Source organism: Chiloscyllium plagiosum, unplaced genomic scaffold, assembly GCF_037043375.1.
Source record: "Chiloscyllium plagiosum isolate Xiang-an unplaced genomic scaffold, Cpla_swu_hap1 HiC_scaffold_34, whole genome shotgun sequence".
In the NCBI taxonomy this organism is placed as follows: domain Eukaryota; kingdom Metazoa; phylum Chordata; class Chondrichthyes; order Orectolobiformes; family Hemiscylliidae; genus Chiloscyllium; species Chiloscyllium plagiosum.
In genome coordinates, this window is record NW_028270172.1 from 6,674,082 (window position 1) to 6,697,880 (window position 23,799).

Here is a 23,799-nt window from a genome sequence, read left to right on the forward strand (position 1 = left end):
AAAACCATGCTGACTATCCTTGATCACATTATTCCTATCCAGATGTGCATAAATCCTATCCCTTACAATTCTCTCTAAGACTTTGCCCACAACAGAAGTGAGACTCACCGGCCTATAGTTACTAGGGTTATCCCTACTCCCCTTTTTGAACAAGGGAACCACATTTGCTATCCTCCAGTCTTCTGGCACTACTTCTGTAGACAAAGAGGACATAAAAATCAAGGCCAATGGCTCTGCAATCTCCTCCCTTGCTTCCCAGAGAATCCTAGGATAAATGCCATCAGGCCCAGGGGACTTATCTATTTTCACCTTTTCCAGGATTTCCAACACCTCTTCTCTACATACCTCAAAGCCATCCATTCTACTTATTTGTGACTCAGTATTCACATCGACGACAATGCCCTGTTCCTGAGTAAATACTGAAGAAAAGTATTCATTCAGTGTCTCCCCAATCTCTTCCGCCTCCACACGCAACTTCCCACTACTATCCTTGACTGGACCTATTCCTACCCTAGTCATTCTTTTATTCCTAACATACCTATAGAAAGCCTTAGGGTTTTCCCTAATCCTACCGACTAAGGACCTTTCATGTCCCCTCCTTGCTGCTCTTAGCTCTCTCTTCAGGTCCTTCCTGGCTAACCTATAACTCTCAATCGCCCCAATTGAACCTTCACGTCTCATCTTGAGATAGGCCGCCCTCTTCCATTTAACAAGGGATTCCAATTCCTTATTAAACCACGGCTCCCTCGCACGACCCTTTCCTCCCTGCCTGACAGGTACATAATTATCAAGGACACTCAATAGTTGCTCCTTGAACAAGCTCCACATATCATTTACACTCTTGCCTTGGAGTCTACTTTTCCAAGCCACACATCCTAAGTCATGCCTCACCGCATCATAATTTCCCTGACCCCAGCTATAACTCTTGCCCTGTAGTACACACTTATCCCTCTCCATCACGAGAGTAAAAATCACCGAATTATGGTCACTATCCCCAAAGTGCTCACCTACCTCTAATTCTAACACCTGGCCTGGTTCGTTACCCAGAACCAAATCCAGTATGGCCTCACCTCTTGTTGGCCTGTCTACATATTGTGTCAGGAAACTCTCCTGCACACATTCAACAAACACTGACCCATCTAACGAACTTGAGCTATAGCTTTCCCAATCAATATCAGGAAAGTTAAAGAGTATAACTGATCCATCTCTTTTTCAGCAGAGTGAGGAATATACCATAGCAGTGAAAATTTTACAATAGAACAGCCGAGAAATCAATAAGATTTCAAACACACTGGCAGCTGGTAATTGACTGTTAGTTATTTAATTAGTCGGGTGACCATCCAATTCTGATTCACCCATAATTTTTTTCATCTTTTTCTTTAGTCCTTAAGCTCTGAAAAATTCTTTATTCGTGTCACAGCTTGCTGCAGTCCAAACAATTAATTAATACTTACTAATATACCTTTCATCATTTTTCAAAGCAAACGGTACATTTTGATTTGTGAATATTGCTATGCAGGACAGGTAGAGAAAGCAGTTAATAAAACATACACTATAAAACTGACATTATTCTAGGCATCGTTAATAGGGGCATAGAGTACAAGAGCAGGGAGATTGCGCTGAATTTAGAAATTAGGTTGGTTATACCTCAACTGGTGTTGTGTGCCACACTTTAGAAAGAGTAAACATATTAGAAAGAGTGCAGAAAACGTTCGCGAGAATGGTTCCAGAGATGAGGACTTCAACTATGAAGGTAAGTTGGAGAAGACAGCCCTGTTTTCCCTGGAGAGCAAATGGTCACGAGGATATTTGGTTGAGGTTTTCAGGATCACGGGGGCTCTGGATAGGATGAAACTGTTCCTATACATCAGAAGATTGAGAACAACAGAATACACATTTAAAATATTTTGTAAACAATGCAAATATGATGTGTAAATAACACTTATCACAGTTAGTGTTTGGACACACTGCCTGGAAGGTGCTGGAAGCAAATTCAATTGTGACATTCAAGAGGGCGCAAGATGTAAGGGTGGCAAGGTGGCTCAGTGGTTAGCACTGCTGCCTCACACCGAGAGGGACACGTGTTCATGTGGAGTTTGCACATTCTCCCCGTGTCTGTGTGGGTTTCCTCCAGGTGCTCTGGTTTCCTCCCACAATCCAAACATGTGCAGATTAGGTGGATTGGACATACTAAATTGCCCATTGTGTTCAGGGATGTGTAGGTTAAGTAGATTAGCAATGGGAAATGCAGGTTTGTAAAAAGTAGGCAAGTGGGTCCAAATGGGGTGCTCTTCAGAGGGTCAGTGTGGACTTGTTGGGCCAAATGGCCTGTTTCCACCCTCAAGGGATTCTATTCTATGACAGCTCCACAGAGGGTGGTCACCAAGTGACTCCTGTTTATATCTGTCAGCCAGGGCTCCCTGATTGGAACAGATTAACAGCCCCAATTGGGGAAATCATATTCTATGATGTCCACCTGGCTGACCTTGTCACAATCACTACATAATGGATACTTAAACCTAACAATCTGCAGGGTTATAGGAAAAATACAGGAGATTAGCACAAATTTCAAAATTCTCAGATAATTTGGTACGGCCCCAATGGAAAGAATGGCCTTGTTCTGCATTGTAACAATTCTGTGATTCTGATGGGATGGTACTGTGGTGAAATCAGTAATAAATAAAAATGGAAGCTGTGCTGAGTCATAAACTTACTTTTGACTCTGAGTTCCTATCAATAGCCTCAATTGGCACTTCATTTTTAGAGTTGCCTTCAATTCCTAAGATCCCTGTAGTAAAATAATTTTAATTTGGAAGTATGCCACAAAAGAAACATTAAAATTTAAAAGAATCAACTTTATTTAGAGAAGATTCTTACTTCCTTAGAGTAAATAAGTACATGTTAATAGCAGTATTTTCATGATTGTTTACTTTTGTGCATTTCATTTCCCATGCAAGATATTAAATTCATTTTAAGGGGCTTATAGAAAGCAAATGTTCTAAACAAAAGTCCCAGCACAATTCTCTCAACACCTTCCTTAATAAAACTCTGTTTCATAATGCGGCAGAAATATAACCAAGTGGCTGAGTCAGGCTTTTCTCATATAAATAAAGGCTTGCACACTCTAAGCACTTCCCTATATCACTGTGGTCATTATTTCACCAATACGATGCATATTCCTTCTGCTGACTCCAATTTAGCGATGTATGTGCTGTTTTATAATTCTTAGTTAAACATTGATTTTACCTGCTTGCAATAAAAGATGGGAAAACAACAAATATTTTGTGGAAACATTCATTAAAAGTGCAAGGGCATAAAAATTGAGATACATACTGTGTGCTTGATCGGTATTTGAGAATTATGGATGATAACAATAGCTATGAACCCAGTACATTCAGGGACAGAATAAATGTACCTCTCCCGTTATGACTTAGAGCAACCAATTTACTAATTACTTACATAAGGAGATAGTAGATATTAACCAAAATAGTTGACATACTTAATGTTCTCAGAAATGACTTATACTGGCTGCAACATAAAGGAGCTCATTTATTTATTCACCAAAAACCTACTTACACCAAAAAAAATTTCAAATTGACACAGCATCTCCAACATTACAAGGTACTCCACAGGTGTACATTATGAAATAAGATTTCACAGTGATCTACTGAAGGAGGCAAAAGCACTGACATCTAAAAGTTTGGATCAATAGGTAGATTTGAAGGTTTTTAAAGGAAGAAAGTGAGATAGAGAGGTTTAGAAAAGAGCCTAGGGTCCAGTAAATAAAAGGCATGGCATCAATGATGGAATAAATAAAATAGGCACTCAAGAGGACAAAACTAAGCCACAAAGATAATGTATACTTTATTTCTTGTCAGGTATGATATAAACCAGAGCTGATGATAAGAGAAAACTGAATTGGTAAATAACTCATCAAGATTCTTTAGACAACATCTTCCAAACTCACAGACCCTTCCACCTCAAAGGACAAGGACAGCATATACATAGAAACACCGGGCCCTGCAAGTTTCCTTCCCAACTACTCACTATCCTGACTTGGAAATATATCGCCACTCCTTCAGTCTCACGGTGTCAAAATCATGGAACTCCTGTCCTAACAGTAATGCAGGTATATCAATGTCAAAAAGTGTGGCACTGGAAAAGCACAGCCAGTCAGGCAGCATCCGAGGAGCAGGAGAGTCATCGTTTCGGGTATAAGCCCTTCATCAGGAACACTTCACAGAAAGCATTGGTTCAAGAAGGCAACTCACTACAACATTCTTAAGGGTAATTAGACACAGAGAATAAATGTTGATTCAGCCAGCAGCACCCAGGTCTCCGGAATGAATATTAAAAACCTTATCTTCAACATCAAGTGCTTGTTTTTTACCTCATATAATCCATCATAATGACTTTTTAATGTTTTGTAACAATATTGACAACACAAACTTTACACAGCAGATCAGTCAGAATGTGATTAGAGAGAATCTGAATTCCTCTATAGTGAGCACAGACCCCTGGATTTATAGCCCAATAACATAACAAACCACTCTCCAATCACTCCCTTGAAATATACTCAACTGTTCTGTGTTACTTTCTATGAACTTTAGAATGAAGAAAAACTCAATAGTCTGTAACACCAAGCTGTGTTAAATAGAATGATTCAATAATAGTCAGTCTTGCTCTTATAATAAAACCCTAGATAAAACAGTCATTCTTCTCCATCATTCTTTCATGAGAATTAATTCATCAGATTGTTCAATTGGAGAATGGTTCTGTTTTGTGAATTCCAAAGCTGGTGCTAAGTTGCTTTGAGTGATTTTGAAAAGAACTAACTACATTTTGTAGTTTTGGAATTTTGTGAAGTCAGGAGGCTTTTTAAAAATGGCAGGCAAAACACAATTTGATAATTCCTTCCCCATTTCCGTTTCTGGAAAGCTTAGCCTGTATGGGATGAGGGAAGCCAGTCCACACACAGCACTCCCAGCTCCATTGATGGGTAGGCAGAACAAACAGAAATGCAATTCTCTTGGAGTCAGGCGCATGCTATTCAGGCAATGTGATGCATGACTTCTACAATAACTATGGGGGATCCCTAGTATCGTACATGAATTTTAAAAAGTCATTCAACATTCCCTTTGAAATATGCTACATCTCATTAGGCTGCCAATCAATTACAGATTTAATTAACAATTAAATAAACCATATTGACATCACACCTTTAATCTTGCAAAAATGAACATGCAGGCATTGAAAAAAGTATTCCAAAACAAATTGAGCCAATCAAGCAAAGTGACAATTCCCTCCATGTTTTCTGAACAATCCCTGTGGAGTTAAGTGCAGTAACCTTTGGAGGGTCAGACAAGAATTCATAATAAAACCATCTGGTAACAGTGTCAATAGAATCAATTTGAACTTATGGGTGAACATCTCGTGATGAGGCCATGATTATACCTATAAACAGAGGCAGATATTCCAGGCTGCCAGCCTCCCCATCTGTCTGCCTTCGGCCCTGGATGTTGCGCCGACCTATAGAATAAATCTGAAGCCCATTTAACCTACACTATTCCATTTTCATCCATATGCCTATCCAATGACCATTTAGATGCCCTTAAAATTTGCAAGTCTGCTGCTGTAGCAGCCAGTGTATTCCACACTCTTACTACTCTCTAAGTACAGAAACTACCTCTGACATCGTCCTGTATCTATCACCTATCTATCTATGGTGGGAGGGGACATTCTGAATGGAAATACATTGTGGAATCAGGAACTTGTCTGACAACAATGCAATTTTCTTAGAGTTGGACCCACTCTTCTGACATATATGCTACTGTTTGAAAAATGTTGTCCTACATTTAGACTGGCTGAGACATAGCCACAGGTGAGGTGCTGAAAGACTGGAGGTTTGCTAATGTGGTATGATTATTTAAGAAAGGTGGTAAGGAAAAGTTAAGAAACTATAGACCAATAAGCCTGACATTAATGGTGGGTAAGTTGCTGGAGGATATTCTGAGCTACAGGATTTGTATGTATTTGGAAAGGTAGACACTGATTAGAGATAGGCAACATGGCTTTGTGAATGGGAAATAATGTCTCACTAATTTGATAGAGTTTTTTGAAAAGGTGATAAAGAAGATTGATAAAGGCAGAGCAGTAGACATTGTCCATGTGTCCATGTGGACTTCGATAACAGTAGACTGGTTAGCAAGGTTAGCTTACACAGAATCCAGGGGAAGCTAGCCAATAAGATACAAAATAGTCTTGAAGGTAGGAGACAGAGGGTGGTGGTGGAGGATTGTTTTCTGGTCTGGACTCCTGTGACCAGTGGTCTGCCACATGTATTGGTGCTGTGTCCACTGCTTTTTGTCATTTATATAAATGATTTGCATGTGAATATAGGGGGAACGGTTAGTAAGTTTTCAGATGACACCAAAATTGAACATATAGTGGACAGCGAAGAAGGTTGAAATACAACGGGATCTTGACCAGATGAGCCAATGGGCCGAGGAGTGGCAGATGGAGTTTAACTTAGACAATGTGAGGTGCTGCATTTTGATAAGGCAAACCAGGGCAGGACTTATACACTTAATGATAGGGCCCCTAGGGTGTATGGTCAAACAAAGTGACCTTGGGCTGCATTTGGTGGGCCATAAGATCCAAATGCCTAACACAGTGCATTAAAAACAAACTCTCTACTCAGTGCTTTGAAATACCAAATGATTAACAGGTGGGCAGAAGAAATGTATCAAAGTCTCACTGAATAAAAAAAATGCAATATCGCCACATACTCATGGGAATCTCTTACTCAAGAGCAGTCAAACTGGAAAAGGAGTATCTGCAATGATGCCAACTATTGTGAGCATCTCCAACAGGCCCAGATGGAGGTCAATCTCAAACATCAAAAGGACAGTGTGAAAGGCAAACATTCCATCCACCCGTGTCTACATTTGGCAGTCATGGACTATTTAGTCACCTGGAGTTTAGTTATCCCATAATTCAGGAGTGGAAGAATTTCAACCAAGATCCCGTGGGATTGTCTAAGAAGAGAGGAAAAGACTCAAAGGTACATCTTGACATGAGAATGATTCAGTCATTGTGAGATCCCATTATTTCTTTAAATAGTGTCAATAAATCCTTCAATTATTTAATAACTAGGGAGCACAGGGCAGAGCATCTGTATTGGTTTTTTGTATGTTCAAGGTGAGACTGAATTTATCATTTTCAAGCTTTTATGAAAGAAAACTTGCCTGGATTGATATTATTTCAATAACTCTAGAAGCTCAACCCCATCCAGGACAAAGCAGCCCACCTGATTGGCACCACATCCACATTCAGTCCTTCCACCACCAACGCTCAGCAGCAGCACTGTGAACCATCGACAAAATGCATTGCAGACATTTACCAAGACTCCTTAATCAGAACCTTCCAAACCCACAACCTCTACAAGGGCAGCAGATACATGGGAGCACCATCACCTGCAAACTTCTCCTCCAAGCCACTGACCAACTTGACTTGGAAATGTATCGCTGTTCCTTCAATATCACTGGGTCAAGACTTGAAACGACAGAGCTGACAGCACCGTGGATGTGCAAGCACTCCCAAGGACTACAGCGGTTCAAAAAGGCAGCTCATCACCCCCTCCTCAAGGGATAGGCAATTACACCAATGCCCTGAGTGAGTAAAAAAATAAGTTGGCATAAACATTACCATTTGCAGCTTATAAATACTCTCACTTGGACAGCAGCTTGCTCGTTACTACATTTAGTTATTAACTAAATGACTTAAAACTAAACTTAATCCCAGGGACCAAGAACTTAGAGCACATCTGGCAGTGTTAGCATTGGTTGAAGCAGTGAAAACCAATCAGGAAGATCAGAGTGAAAACCCAGTGCATACCATGAAGATGTTGGGTTCGATAGTTTTGTCAGGTGATTATGCAAGAATGGGTGTTAAGCCCCACACAAATGTAAATTAGGACCAACAATGGTTTCAACTCTCCTGCCTCACTCTTCCCTTGCTCTCTTCCATACTTTAGTAAAGCTATATTTAGAATATTACGTACAGTTCTGATCACCACCCTACCTGAAGGAGGTTTTGGAAAGGATACAGAAACAGTTTACCAGGATGTTGCTTGGTTTGGAGGGTATTATTTATGGGGAGGGATTAGACAAATTTGGTTTGTTCTCATTTGAATGTTGGAGGCTGAGGGATGACCTGAAAAATATTTACAAAGTTGGGAGAGGCATGGATCAAATGGCTAGTCAGAGTCTTTCTCCCAGGGTAAAATGTCAGTTACCAGGAAACATAGGCTTAAGTTAAAAGCAAGAAAGTTTTAAAGAGATGTGAAAGGCAAATCTTTTTTCACACAGAGGGTAGTAAGTGGCTGGGATGTGCTGCCAGTGGAGGTGATGGAGATGAATACAATAGCAAGGTTGGAGAGGTATCTTGACAGGTATGTGAATAGGCAGTGAATAGAGCGATTAGGATAGCACAGAGGTGAAAGATTTTTAATTCAGAAAGGCATCATGCGTTGGCACAGACATGGTGGGATGAAGGGCCTGTTTCCTGTGCTGTACTGTTCTTCATTCTTAACAAGAGTACGAAAGCTGTTTTTTGTCCCCATCTGGGAAGAATCACACCCAAGAAATATCACCATCTGTGTCACAGAAGTACTGAGATTTTTGTTTTTTAATTTCACAACAGAACTCAAATTTGTGTCGTCCTCCAGCTCTGAACTTGCAGAGAATGGTTTGTTATGTGAAGGTCTGGGATTATTGTCACGGAAACGACAAACTTGAGAAGTTGCAAGTCCACTAAATTGGATGAGAAACTGTGTTTTCTCTCGAGAATGGCTTCTGCATAGCTCTAACAAATAAGGATCAGGTTACATTTAAGGTTAGTGATTGTGCAATCTCTTTTCTTCATCTGCTGCTAATTTGGCACTTTAAGGCACATTTCGACAAAAATGGTCCTTGAAAGTACACTTCAGGCTCATTAGGAAGTCCTGGGCTATGACTGTGTCTAATATACATGGCTGCTGGGCCTTTTTTTCTCACATTACTTGTTATATTATGTCATGCCATGTTCCCTTTTTGGAGTGCTTCATTATAAGATGCAAATATATGACTCCTGAGGGCAATATTCTGACTCTGCAGCATGTCATTCACCTTCCTTTTTGTGGTATAAGGAGAGATTGCAACTTTGAAGAGCTGGATGAGCAGAATCCACCAGCAGTCATTCTATACTGACCATGTCAGAGCTATTTAAATATGATAGAGCTGTCTCCGTGGACATCAACAAATTATCCGGCTCAGAAATATAGGTTCATGTAGTGAGGGCTTATGTTGCGGATTCTGGCTCCATTGTGTACCTGGGTAGATTGCCACTGCGAGAAACCATACATCATGGTGCTGCAGATCCTGAGTAAATCCAAATGACTTACCATCTGGTGCACTCTCTGGGAGACGAGCTGTGTGGAATGCCAGCACATATGTTTGATACATATGCAACAAGCATCTTTAAAGGAAGACCCATGGTGGTTTGAGTGTTAACACCCTTTTGCCCAAAAGTAAGCATCTTCTGACCTTCTGGTCAGCAATACTTATTCCTTCTCCAGGTGACCGCTTTGTGGAGCACCACCACACTCTGTCTGTCAGAATGACCCTAACTTCCCAGTCACTGCTCTTTCAATAAACCACCTTAGTCTAGATTAGAGTGGTGCTGGAAAAGCACAGCAGGTCAGGCAGCATCCGAGGAACAGGAAAATCGACGTTTTGGGCAAAAGCCCTTCATCAGGAATAGAGGTAGGGAGCCTCCAGGGTGGAGAGATAAATGAGAGGGGGGTGGGGGTGGGGAGAAAATAGCATAGAGTACAATGGATGACTGGGGGTGGGGATGGTGGTGATAGGTCAGAGAGGAGGGTGGAGTGGACAGGTGGAAAGGAAGATAGGCAGACTGAGAGCTAGGACCTGGTGTAGGTGTGGAGCTGGGAGAGGGGGCAGTGCCTGTAACTGAAGTGGGTGTGGTGGTAGGTGGAATGGGGGTGGCGTCATGAGCAGGGGTGGTGTTCTCGTCAGGGTTCTGGGGGAGGGGGATGGTGCCAGTGGGGCCTGTGGGGGGCTTGTCAGCAGAATGCAGTGAGTGGCGTTGGTGGGGACGGAAGTGGTGGTGAACACGGCAGTGGGGGGGGGGGGAGCGGAAGTCACAGAGCGTGTGACATCAGCGATGATGTGAGGGGTGGAAGTGATGTCATGTGTGGTGCATGAGGAATTGTGAGGGGCAGAAGTGACTGTGGAAGCGGTCATGATGGGGGTGGAAGTGACGTCATCCATCACCGTGGGATGGTAGCTGCAGCAGCCGCATGGCTCCACTCCTATTCCCCCTACCACCACACCCACTCCAGTTACAGGCACCGCCCCTCTCCCAGCTCCATACCTACACCAGGTCCTAGCTCCCAGCCCTAACGAGTTTTCACCATTCCCCTGACCTCTCCCTCACTGAGGACGAATGATCAGTCCTCAGCAAAGGCTTCACCTTCATCCCCCTCCGTCCACGCATCAATGAATTCAATACACGCCGAGACATCGAACACTTCTTCCGCCGCCTCCACCTCCGAGCTTACTTTCACAATCAGGACTCCCGCCCACCTTCCGAGGACCCCTTCGCCCACCTCCAACACACTGCATCCACTTGGACACCCCGCGCTGGCCTATTACCCGCCCTCGATCTCTTCATTTCCAACTGCCACCGGGACATTAACCGCCTCAACCTGTCTACCCCCCTCCCCCACTCCAACCTCTCACCCTCACAACACGCAGCCCTCCAATCCGTCTGCTCCAATCCCAACCTCACCATCAAGCCAGCGGACAAAGGGGGCGCAGTGGTAGTCTGGCGCACTGACCTCTACATCGCTGAAGCCAGATGCCAACTCAAGGACACCTCTTCCTACCGCCCCCTCGACCATGACCCCACCCCCCATCACCAAACCATCATCTCCCAGACCATACAGAACCTCATCACCTCAGGAAATCTCCCACCCACAGCTTCCAACCTCACAGTCCGGGAACCCCACACTGCCCGGTTCTACCTCCTTCCCAAGATCCACAAGCCTGACCCATTGTCTCAGCATGCTCCTGCCCCACTGAACTCATCTCTACCTACCTCGACACTGTCCTATCCCCCCTAGTCCAGGAACTCCCCACATACGTTCAAGACACCACCCACACCCTCCACCTCCTCCAAGACTTCCGTTTCCCCGGTCCCCAACACCTCATCTTCACCATGGATATCCAATCCCTCTACACCTCCATCCACCATGACCAGGGCCTCCAAGCCCACTGTTTCTTCCTCTCCCAACGTCCCCAACAGTACCCTTCCACCGACACTCTCATTCATTTGGTCAAACTGGTCCTCACCCTTAACAATTTCTCCTTTGAATCCTCCCACTTCCTCCAGACCAAAGGGGTAGCCATGGGCACCCACATGGGCCCCAGCTATGCCTGTCTCTTTGTTGGCTACGTAGAGCAGTTGATCTTCTGTAATTACGCTGGCACCACTCCCCACCTCTTCCTCCGCTACATTGATGACTGCATTGGCGCCACCTCGTGCTCCTGCGAGGAGATTGAGCAATTCATCAACTTCACCAACACATTCCACCCCAATCTTAAATTTACCTGGACCATCTCTGACACCTCCCTCCCCTTCCTGGACCTCTCCATCTCCATCAATGACAACCGACTTGACACTGACATTTTTTACAAACCCACTGACTCCCACAGCTACCTGGATTACACCTCTTCCCACCCTACCTCCTGCAAAAATGTCATCGCATATTCCCAATTCCTCCGCCTCCACTGTATCTGCTCCCAGGAGGACCAGTTCCACCACAGAACACACCAGATGGCCTCCTTCTTTAGAGACTGCAATTTTCCTTCCCACGTGGTTAAAGATGCCCTCCAATGCATCTCGTCCACATCCCGTACCTCTGCCCTCAGACCCCACCCCTCCAACCGTAACAAGGACAGAACGCCCCTGGTGCTCACCTTCCACCTTACCAACTTTCGCATAAACCAAATCATCCGCCAACATTTCCGCCATCTCCAAACAGACCCCATCACCAGGGATATATTTCCGTCCCCACCCCTTTCCGCCTTCTGCAAAGACTGTGTCCTCCGTGGCTACCTGGTCAGGTCCACGCCCCCCCCCCCCACAACCCATCCTCCCATCCTGGCACCTTCCCCTGCCACCACAGGAATTGCAAAACCTGCGCCCACACCTCCCCCCCTCACCTCCATCCAAGGTCCTAAAGGAGCCTTCCACATCCATCAAAGTTTTACCTGCACATCCACTAATATCATTTATTATATCTGTTGCTCCCGATGCGGTCTCCTTTACATTGGGGAGACTGGGCGCCTCCTAGCAGAGCGCTTTAGGGAACATCTCTGGGACACCCACGCCAATCAACCCCACCGCCCTGTGGCCCAACATTTTAACTCCCCCTCCCACTCTGAGGACATGGAGGTCCTGGGCCTCCTTCACCGCCGCTCCCTAACCAACCGACGCCTGGAGGAAGAACACCTCATCTTCCGCCTCGGAACACTTCAACCCCAGGGCATCAACGTGGATTTCACCAGTTTCCTCATTTCCTCTTCCCTCACTTCACCGCACTTCCAACCTTGCAGCTCAGCACCGCCGTCATGACCTGTCCTACCTGCCTATCTTCCTTTCCACTATTCACTCCACCCTCCTCTCTGGTCTGTCACCTCCATCTCCACCCCCATTCACATATTGTACTCTATGCTTCTTTCTCCCCACCCCTGCCCCCCTCTCATTTATCTCTCCACCCTGGAGGCTCCCTGCCTGTATTCCTGATGAAGGTCTTTTGCCCGAAACGTCGATTTTCCTGCTCCTCGGATGCTGCCTGACCTGCTGTGCTTTTCCAGCACCACTCTAATCTAGACTCTGGTTTCCAGCATCTGCAGTCCTTGTTTTTACCTAACAAACCACCTTAATCTCATGTGAACATTTCTGAGCTGAGCCTGCTACAACATTCTTAACCTGCCACAACACCATCTGAATGAACGATTCGTCATTTTCCGCTTGGCCATTTCAAAGCCTCGAGGTCTCAATATTGAATTCAGTAACTTCAGAATCTGATCATGTCGGAATGTTCTTTGTTTCTTAGCATGTCCATCCCTTCCCCCACAGCCTTGTCTTTGTTGTGTCTATTTGCTCTCAGTTGAAGGTCCATCCTCTCCCTTTCACATCGTAATTTACACCCACTTTACATTTCTTTTCCTCCGCTTTTTCCATCATTAACAAACTCTTTTTCTTCTGCGCTGGACCTTTGCCTCTGTCAAAAGTTTAAGTAAAAACTATTTTCCAACGCCTTTCAGTCCTGAAGCAGAGGAGGGAGTGAAGACTGCAGATGCTGGAGAGTCAGAGTCGAAAAGTGTGGCGCTGGAAAAGCACAGCCGGTCAGGCAGCATCTGAGGAGCTAGAAAGTCCTCGCAGATTTGAAACATTTACTCTGTTTGTCTCTTCACAGATGCTGCCAGACCTGCTGAGTTTCCCCAGCATTTTCTGTGTTTGTTTCAGATTGTCAGCATCCATAAAATCCTAATCAATCACTCCACTTGACACGTTGCAGGGAGTGAGCGATCAGTGATGCATGCAATCCTCATCAGCACCTTCACAAACTCTGACTCCCACCTCCCAGAAAGACAAGGACAATGAGTTGTTACAATAATGGTAAACAGCAATTTTTGATACTTAAATTCCAACATCTGACACTTGAGGTCTTTGTAAATGAGAGTGATTTTTATAAAAGAGAAATATTTAGCTAAAATGGTTGCTGTGATCATCTGACCACAGACTGAGGCAAGCTTTCTGAACACAGTCTTTGGGATACAAAACCCATCCACACTGCAATTATTATTTCTTCCAAAGAGAGTGAAATCAGACATTTGCATCAGCATCAAAAATGTGTGTGATAATTTCACATAGGTAGAAATGTTAAGGTTCATCTTTGAGGTTCCCATTGAGCAAACTCTGGAATATATAAAAAAAACATTCAACAATAACTTCTTAGGGCAGGGCAAGAGGGAAAAGAAATGGATTCCCAATCAATAAATGTAGGACATACTTTCTCTCTGTCTCTCAATCATTCATCAGCCTCATAGGCGACTTCTCAGTGAAAAAGTAACTTAAAACAACAACCATTCACTGATCACTCAAAAAATATCTGCAAACTTTGGGAATGTTGAAGAAACAGGACAACAGCAAGACAACACAATCAGGGCTCAGATCATGCTCACCAAGGATTTAGAAACTGCAATTATTTTGGGGTGGCACGGTGGCTCAGTGGTTAGCACTGCTGCCTCACAGCACCAGGGACCCAGCTCCAAATCCTGCCTCGGGTGACTGTCTGTGTGGAGTTTGCACATTCTCTCCGTGTCTGCGTGGGTTTCCCCCAGGTGCTCCAGTTTCCTCCCATAATCCAAAGATGTGCAGGTCAGGTGAATTGGCCACGCTAAATTACCTGTAATGTTGGGTGCATTAGTCAGGGTAAATATAGGGTAGGGGAATGAGTCTGGGTGGGTTACTCTTCGGAGGGTCGGTGTGGACTTGTTGGACTGAAGGGCCTGTTTCCACACTGTAGGGAATCTTATCTGACCAAATTGTATTTACTTTGCTGTTGATAAAGACTCACTCCCCCACCGATACCTAAATGCTTTTTAAGTTTATTACTGATGTTTGTGTCTATACTTGATGTCCCATTCTTGTTATTTTTTTCAGGATTTGCTACTTGTGGGCATTTGATGTAAATATCAGGTGTGCACAAATGTCACACTCCCTTACTACCTCCAGCCCCCCTCCCCGCCCCCCCCCCCGCTCCCCCCCCCACCAGGTGGAGAGAGGATGTGCCCATTCCTTAGGAGCTCCCACACCAGCACCACGTGTGCACTGACCAAGAACGTATCAGACATCTTTCTGGGTTTCTGAGCCATCCTAAACCATACTGCAGTGCCAACCTGCTAGCAGATGCATTCCCACCTTTAGGGGAAAGGCTTGCATGTTGACCAGGAGCATCCTGCCTACTCAGTGCTCTCCCACTCTCCTGCAAGAATCTGTTTAACACTTTCAACCTTGAACTTATCAGTTAGTCCCAACATTCTGGCCAAATCAGACTCACAACCAGCCCCTGTCTGACTCAAACAGAACGTTTATTCAACCCATTCTCATCATTTTATCGAAATAACCTCTCGCAAAATTAAATCATCCTGAAAAAATGAGGTTAGGATAAATTATTTAAATCGACTGTGCAAAACATTCCCAAAAGTTATGCTAAAAGCAGGATCCATAAATCAGAAATAAATACATATTTGAAGAAACGTTTAAGAAGCTGTCGAGAAAGTGCAGATCAATGGGTGAAAACGGTGAATCTTTCAGGCAGCTGACCCAGTAAGGTCTGATAGTATCTTTTGGTGTTCCAACATTTTTTGATTCAATTTGATTTATGCTCATCAGATAATAATTGGAGAAGAAAACCTGAATTAAATATTTCTGCTTCCCTTTCAATCAGGACACTCTAGGGCAGTACTGAGGGAGTGCCGCTCTTGTCAGAGGTGCTGTTTTTTCTCAATGTACCAACTACCCTTTTAAATGCAATAAAAGATCACACAGTACTATTTCTGCAGAGTAAATGGCTCATTATAGTTTTACATGAAGTAAAGCTAAGGAGCCTGTGCAACAGGAGTAATGGTGACAGCAGCTCACAATAAGAATATAAGAACTGGGAGCAGGATTAGGCCATTCGGCCCCTCGAGCCTGCTCCACCATTTGATACGATTATGACTGATATCATCTCGGTCTCAAATCTACTTTCCTGCCTGCTCTCGATAACCCTTCAATCCATTACTAATTACTCTATCTCCTCCTTAAATTTCCTCACTGTCCCAGCATCTACCACACTGTGGGGGAGTGAATTCCACAGATTCACAACCCTTTCCAAGAAGTAATTTCTCCTCATCTGTTTGAAATCTGCTCTCCCTTATCCTAAACTTAGGACCTTTCTCTTTAGATTGCCTCACATGAACTAATACTCTCTCTAAAGGCAAACCACTTTAGAATCTCACATATTGTCAGGATTTTTGAGTCTGCAGAGCTCCAGATAAAACGTCATCCCTTACATTTAATAAAACCTGTGGCTATTCAATCACAGGTTGGAGCATCTTACAGTTCTGCATTGCTGAAGTGCTGACAAATACTTACCCCTCAATCAACATCACCAAAACACGTTGCAGTTAGTCCTCGATTGCCCATTTAACACCATTGTGTTTGAAAATGTATTTGGTTTGTTTTCTCAATTAATGTGTACGTTTGTGGTTTTCTGTTGTACGTTGTGCATCACTGGTATGAAGAAGAGATTTACTAGGAGTTCGCTGGAATGGAGGGTTTGAGTTATAGAGAGAGGCTGGATAGGCAGGGACTTTTCTCACTGGAGGGCAGGAGGTTGAGAGGTGACCTTATAGAGATTTATAAAATAGTGAGGGGTAAAGATAGGGTGAATGGCACATATCTTTTCTCGTGGGTGGGGGATTTCAAGACTTAGGGGACATATTTTTAAGGTGAGAGAAGAAAGATTTTAAATATTCATGAGGGGCATTTTTTTCCCACAGAGCGTGGTTCATGTGTGGAGTGAGCTTCCAGACGAAGTGGTGGATGTGGATACAATTACAACATTAAAATACATTTGGATGAGTATGTGAATAAGAAATGTTCGGAGGGACATGTGCCAATCACAGAGAGATGTTGAAGTTTATAAATTATAAATGTGAATTTAACAGCACTGATAGGGAGATCGAGTCAGCAAGGGCAAATAGAGAGAAATCGAAGTCTCTGATTTTGTAAATGAGTATTTTGAGTTATATAAAATTATTGATTCTATTTTGCAAGTTGTTTCAGCTAAGAATACATTGTGTGTAGATTTTTGGTACAGTATTTCAACTTAGAGATTGATTTCTCCAAGCAAGAAAATGTTCAAAGGAACGTAACTCAGGCCTTAACATTGATTCCTATAGGAACCCATTATTAACTTAAAGTTGTTTCACTTCATGTCATGGTTTAAGGAACAGAACGTTAATGTTAAGTGAGGGCTACCTGACTCTGGTCATTATCACAGTGCTGCTTGTGGGACCCTTGATGTGCATAAATTTTCTGGCACTTTTCTTACATTACAATAAAGGCTAAATTTCCAGAAAAGAACCTCACTATATTTAAAGCATTTTGGACATTCCAAGTTTATGAAAAGATATAAGTGTTCCTGTTTTTGTATTTTACTTGGACGATCAACATTTAGATCAATGCAATCTCTTCAACTTTACCTCTTGTCTGTCATGCTTATTAGGTGGAGCCATCGTTAAAGTGTACCCACTGTAATAGATGTGTTGAAGTAATAAACTTGTGATATCAGAAGTTATAGTATCAAATGTCCTTTGAGAAATCATCAGTGTCATTAGATTGAAGAAAGTCTCTATATCCATACCATAAATATGTCCGGCAATGATTCTTTAGTTGTTTAGTCTGACGTGTTTTTTTTTTATTTTTTGACTTGAGTTGAAAAACCAATTCAATTATTTTTGATTAATATAATTACCCATTTGAACTGAAAGAGGTTACGTCCCTGGATTCTGCTTCCTAATGGGGCGGATACTAATTCTAATAGAGGGCCTCTTCTGGGAGGTTTGAATCCCATCAGTTTCTTGTTGGGTAGAAATATTTCTGTGTTTAATTGGGCTGTTAATCATGTAAATGGTGCAGGAGACACATCTAATACTTTGTTGTTTCATTTTAACTAAACAAGCTGCAATCATGATTTACATAATTACACAAAAATTCCTGGAATAGTTTTAAATCTGTCAGAACGATATTGGGTTTGCTGGGGTTTTTTTGGTCACTCTTCACAACATTGTGACCATTTATGAAATTTCAGCTCCATTGAGGATGCCAAGTGCAAACAGTTTCAAATCAGCAATTACACACTGAACACGTCAGCGTAATTAGCTCTGGTTTTGTGATGCTGTGGAGGAGGTGGTGTTAGACTGGAGTGTACAAAGTTTAAAAATCACACAACACCAAGTTACAGTTTATTTGGTAGCACTATCTTTCAGAGCGCCACTCCTTCATCAGGTGGTTGTGTCATCAGGACTCGTGATGTTACTCTCCACCGTCTGACCAAAACTGAACAAGTTCTTATATTTGCTTAAGTCATCCATATTACGTACTGCCCATTGTTATGGATCAGGCCAGACCTCCCCAAAATACTTCAAGAAAGTAGCCTGGATCCTATCTTTGCTAATTGTTTTAAGCAGGTGTGACCCAGATATTTTAGGAGTGATGCAGTTGGTCAAACCACTTAGCTTCAAATAAAATGGAATTTATTTACAAGATAATCAAATGAAACACAAAAGAGAAAAGCATATTGAATAACAACCTATCCGAAAACTCAACAGATTATCCCAACTTAATGATGCTGTGCCAAATACTTGCAATAATCCCCATAAACACCCCTTGGCATAAAAAGTAAAATCAAACACAGGGTTTTAAAGGAGAGAAGTCAGAGAGAGGGAAGAATTAGCACGGACCTGCTTCTTTGGGTCCAGCAGCTTCTACAACTGCCTGACTGCTTTCAGTGAATGACCAGACCAAACTGAACCAGAGAAAAGTTGAGCTGGGAGAACTGACCACTCCCCTTTCATTGTACAAGCGTTTTTTATTAAAAGTTGAAAACCTGTTGTCTGCAGCAGTATCTATTAGCTGTAATCAAACTGGCGCTAAAAACCTTCAACATAGACTTTCCAGAGTCTGTGACTTTTATGACCTCTCTGACAAAAGAAAAACCAAGGACAACATAACCTTGTTAAAGGAGCAGCATCATCACATCATGAAGTAACTAAAAATGCAAGGGGATACACCTCATGTATTGCCTCAGGAACTTTGTTGTGAACAGCAAACCCCTTTTAATGTTTCAGATAAAAGTTTGATTAAGCATGAAATGGTCAATTTCAAATCTTAAGTAATTCATAAGTAGTGTCTGGGATTTAACAGGAGTTATAAAATATTGTTTTGTTTCTGTCCTTCTATGTTTTGAGCCCTTTCAACTGGTGGTTTTCCACTTGCATTTTCAGAAAATCCAGCAGTGGACCAGTGGAACTCTGTGCGTGTGCCACTTTGTAACATTAGCTGCTAATGGTATATGATTTGAGACGCCGGTGTTGAACTGGGGTGTACAAAGTTAAAAATCACACAACACCAGGTTATAGTAATCCAACAGGTTTATTTGGAAGCACTAGCTTTCGGAGAAATGGTCCTTCACCTGGTGGTTGTGGAAAATAAGATTGTACACTATTGCTTTTGCAAAAGTGACTTGTCTCATCAGTGGCAAAGAGCAGAGAGGGCAGGATCAAACAACAATAAACAACATGATTACCATAACTTTGAGCTCTCACTGTTGGGCAGTACACTGCCATTTTGAGCGTCACTTTTGGTTTCACTCTTCAGTTTAACCTTGACCACTGTGACGATTCTATGGCATTGAGAGATGTATTTTGTCCTGTTCTTTTTTGTGAAGATAGGTTGAGGCACAGGTGTCAAGCGGTTTGCTCCAAAGCCAATCAAGTAACTTTGAACAAAAGAAGCAGCCTCAGTGGGTGGGGTCGAGCTCCCACAGAACCAGGGTTTTGGTTTAATTTTCAGCAGCTGCTGGAGTCTTGAAGCTGGATGTGAAAGCTGTTATTCTCTTTCTTTTATAGCTACAAGCTGAAGTTCTCTTCCTATTGTTAAAATTGCATGTGTGACAATCTATTTTTATTGAATTTGCCTTTGCCAAGGATATGTTTATGGCACGTTACTATATTGGAACAATTGATTAGTAGTAGTTAATGTGTTTATTATTAAGTATTTTGATAGAGTTACAGTTAAGCCAATTCTTTTGTTTTATATGTCTGTATTTTTACTATAATATATGAATAAAGTAGGTTTGGATTCAAGCCCTGTCGTTTGACCAATCAAATTACATCTGGAACACAATGCCTTACACTTGCCTTTCAGGAGAAAGTGAGGACTGCAGATGCTCGAAATCAGAGCTGAAAATATGTTGCTGGAAAAGCGCAGCAGGTCAGGCAGCATCCAAGGAGCAGGAAAATCGACGTTTCAGGCATGAGCCCTTCTTCAGGAATGAGGAAAGTGTGTCTAGCAGGCTAAGATAAAAGATAGGGAGGAGGGACTTGGGGGAGGGGCGTTGGAAATTCGATAGGTGGAAGGAGGTTAAGGTGAGGGTGATAAGGTGAGGGTGATAAGATGAGGGTGATAGGCCGGAGTGGAGGTGGGGGCGGAGAGGTCAGGAAGAAGATTGCAAGTTAGGAAGGTGGTGCTGAGTTCGAGGGTTGGGACTGAAACAAGGTGGGGGGAGGGGAAATGAGGAAACTGGAGAAATCTGAGTTCATCCCTTGTGGTTGGAGGGTCCCTAGGCGATATGGAAAGATGGTTTTCTAATTTAATTACTTCAGCAAATGTTTATATTTTGCACTTAATTTCTATTAAAAAGTGCAGTTGCGGTAATCCCTCAGATGACCCTTTAGTTAAATCACCACCAGTTGCCTCTCTCTCTCAAGTGAGTGAGCAGCCCTTTGGTCTGATGAGATTATGGTGACTTGACCTTTGTTAACATGTACAAAATGAAAAATAAATTAAAGTTAGCTTATAAGAATAACATAATTTTTTCAATACGAGCAAGGTTTTCAGATACCCAAATATTAAAGCAACAATATCAAAGTTTTTAAAGGCTGCCATTAGGACAAAACATGAGACAGTGTTGCAATTGGTGAACAGTTTGGGAGAGAGTTGTATCTGATTCAACATGGCAAAACCAGCCACGTCTGTTACACTGAAATTACTTCCAAGCAGGAAACTTATCATTGGTTCACAAAAATTTCTCACTAGTCGTTAAGTTGCAGAAAACACAGCAACAACGTATGAATTTTATACAGAAACAGAAGTTGCTGGAAAAGCTCAGCAGCTCTGGCAGCATCTGTGAAGAGAAGTCAAAGTTAATGTTTCAGGTCCAGTGATCCTTCCTCAGTTCTGAAGACCTGAAACCTTAACTCTGATTTCTCTTCACAGCTGCTGTCAGACTTACTGAGCTTTTCCAGCAACTACTGTTTTTGTTTCTGATTTACAGTATCCTCAGTTCTTTCGGATTTCGATCATTTATAATTTTCTTTGTCATTTGGGCCTTCCCAAGTCTCTCTACAAATACAGTATGACATTGCCTGACAATTAATCAGCCATCTTTTCATAGAAACCAAAAAACTCCCCTGCTAATAAAATTTACAGACTGACTAATAAGGGTGTGGTTGTGCATTTCCAGATCTTAGAACAAGTTTAAATTTTAAAGTTATGTTGCAATGACATTCCAGGTGAAGCTGGGGCAAACAGATTGCTGTGTTTATTTATGTGTTAGAAACACACTCTGAATTTTAAGATATCTTGTTACTATTTTTCATATGCCTAAGACATTTTCTAATCACTTGTATGACATCTTATGAGATATTTCAGAATACAGTGTTCATTTCCGGTCTCCCTGCAACAGGAAAGGCTTTGTTAAACTTGAAAGTGTTCAGAAAAGTGTGACAAGGACACTGCCAGAGTTGGAGGGTTTGATCTATAGGGAGAGACTGAATGGGCTGTGGCCATTCCCTGGAGTGTTGGAGACTGGGGAGATGACCTTATACAGGTTTATAAAATCATGAGGGGCTTGGATAGGGTAAATAGACAAGGTGTTCTCCCAAGTAAGGAAGTCCAACACTAGACAGCATAGGTTTAAGATGAGAGGGGAAAGATTTAAAAGGGACCAAAGAAGGAACTTTTTCATGCAGGGGTGGTGTGTGTATGGAATGAGCTGCAGAGGAAATGGTAGAGGCTGGTACAATTATAACATTTAAGAGGCATCTGGATAGGTGCATGGATAGAAAGTGTTCCAAACTAGACTTAATTATGCTGTTCCAAATATACACAACAGTCCCAACAAGAAAACTCCCTTTAAAAACCAGTATAAATAGGACACATGCTAACAGGTTGAAGTTGAAAGGCAGAAAGAGAGAGAGAGAGTTTTTACACAGCTCCCTATTAAACACCTCACCACTTCAAGACTGAAACTAAACTGCTCAGCTCAGCTCGAGAGCTGACCACTGCCTTTTCTCTATACAGGTTACTTTTTAAACAGGACTGCTTTGGCCTGAGGTTTCATCTGTTTACATATTTAAAAAAGGCCTCTCAAAATCTTTTTCATCTCTATACCAAACCAGACTGATTGGAGCCTGGCTTGGTTTATTATCCCTCTGAACAAAATCAAGGACAGAGTCTCCTTGAGCCAAGGAACAGCTTTAAGATTAAAAAAGGGACTAGCTTAGTGACACCTCTCCCTTTAAAAAAACTATCAATTCCAAAAGGTGGCCGCGGTGCACCCACCACTGAATGCTTCCGTATCTTAATCGAGTCCCAATAACACATCAGCAATCATGTTTTCACGACCTGCCACCTGCACATTTATCAAGTTGAATGGCTGCAACAACACGCTTCATCTGAACAGGCTGGCGTTTTTGTCCTTAAATGTTTATACAAATGTCAATGGGTGTGATCAGTGTATATGATTGTCTCAGATGTATTGCTAGTAATATAAACACTGAAATGTTGCAATGCCATCACCAAGCTTAAAGTCTCTTTCTTCAGCATTGAATATTTCTGTTGGTGAACACTCAACTTCCTGGAAAATTACCCAATGGGTCTTTCTATCCCCTCGTCATCCTCCTGCAGGAAGCACCACACTGACATCCACATCACTGACATCGAAAGCCACCTTGAAAGGCTTCGTGTAATCTGGTGTGGCTTATACTGGGGCAGTGGTTAAGACAGTTTTTAGACTGTCAAATGTCAAATGTCCACTGTCCACTGAAACTTCTTGCCCTTTTTTAACAATTCGGTGAGTGGACCAGCCACACTGCTAAAGTTCAGCACAAACTTTCAGTAAAATCCACTCAACTCCAGGAACTGTCGTGCTGCTTTTTTCATGACGGTGTGGGAAATACCCCAATTACTTTTGTTTTTGCATGCTGTGGGGCCACTTGTCCATGTCCAATAACATGGCACAGAAAGGTTCCTTCGGCTTTGGCAAATTCACTTTTAGCTCGGTTTACCACCAAGCCTGCCTTCCGAAGTCAATTGAACAAGTCCAATAAATGCTGTAAATGTTCCTTCCGTGAGTGACCAAGAATCACCAGGTAATCAATATACACTACACAGTTGGGAAATCCAGCAATGACCTTATTAGTCAGTCTCTGAAATGTGGTTGGAGCATTTTTCATACAAAATGGCATGACTTTGAACTGATATAGTCCATTTGGCATTACGAAAGCCGAAATTGCCTTTGCTCTCTCTGACAGAGGTACTTGCCAGTTGCCCTGAGCAAGTCCCACTTAGAAATGTAAATTGTTGTCCCATTTTTTTGCCACAGTCTTTCAACTGTGGATTTGGATATGCATCAATCTTTGTAACCCTGTTGTTTTTGCGATGGTCCAAACATAACCATTGGGTACCATCTGGCCTTGGCACCATGACTGTAGGTAAGCTTCAGTCACTGTAACTCACTTTGATTATGCCATCTTGGGGCATGTGCTCTATCTCCTTCTGAACCTGTGCCAACTTTAGAGGGTTATGCCTATAAGGATGTTGCTGAATTGGAAC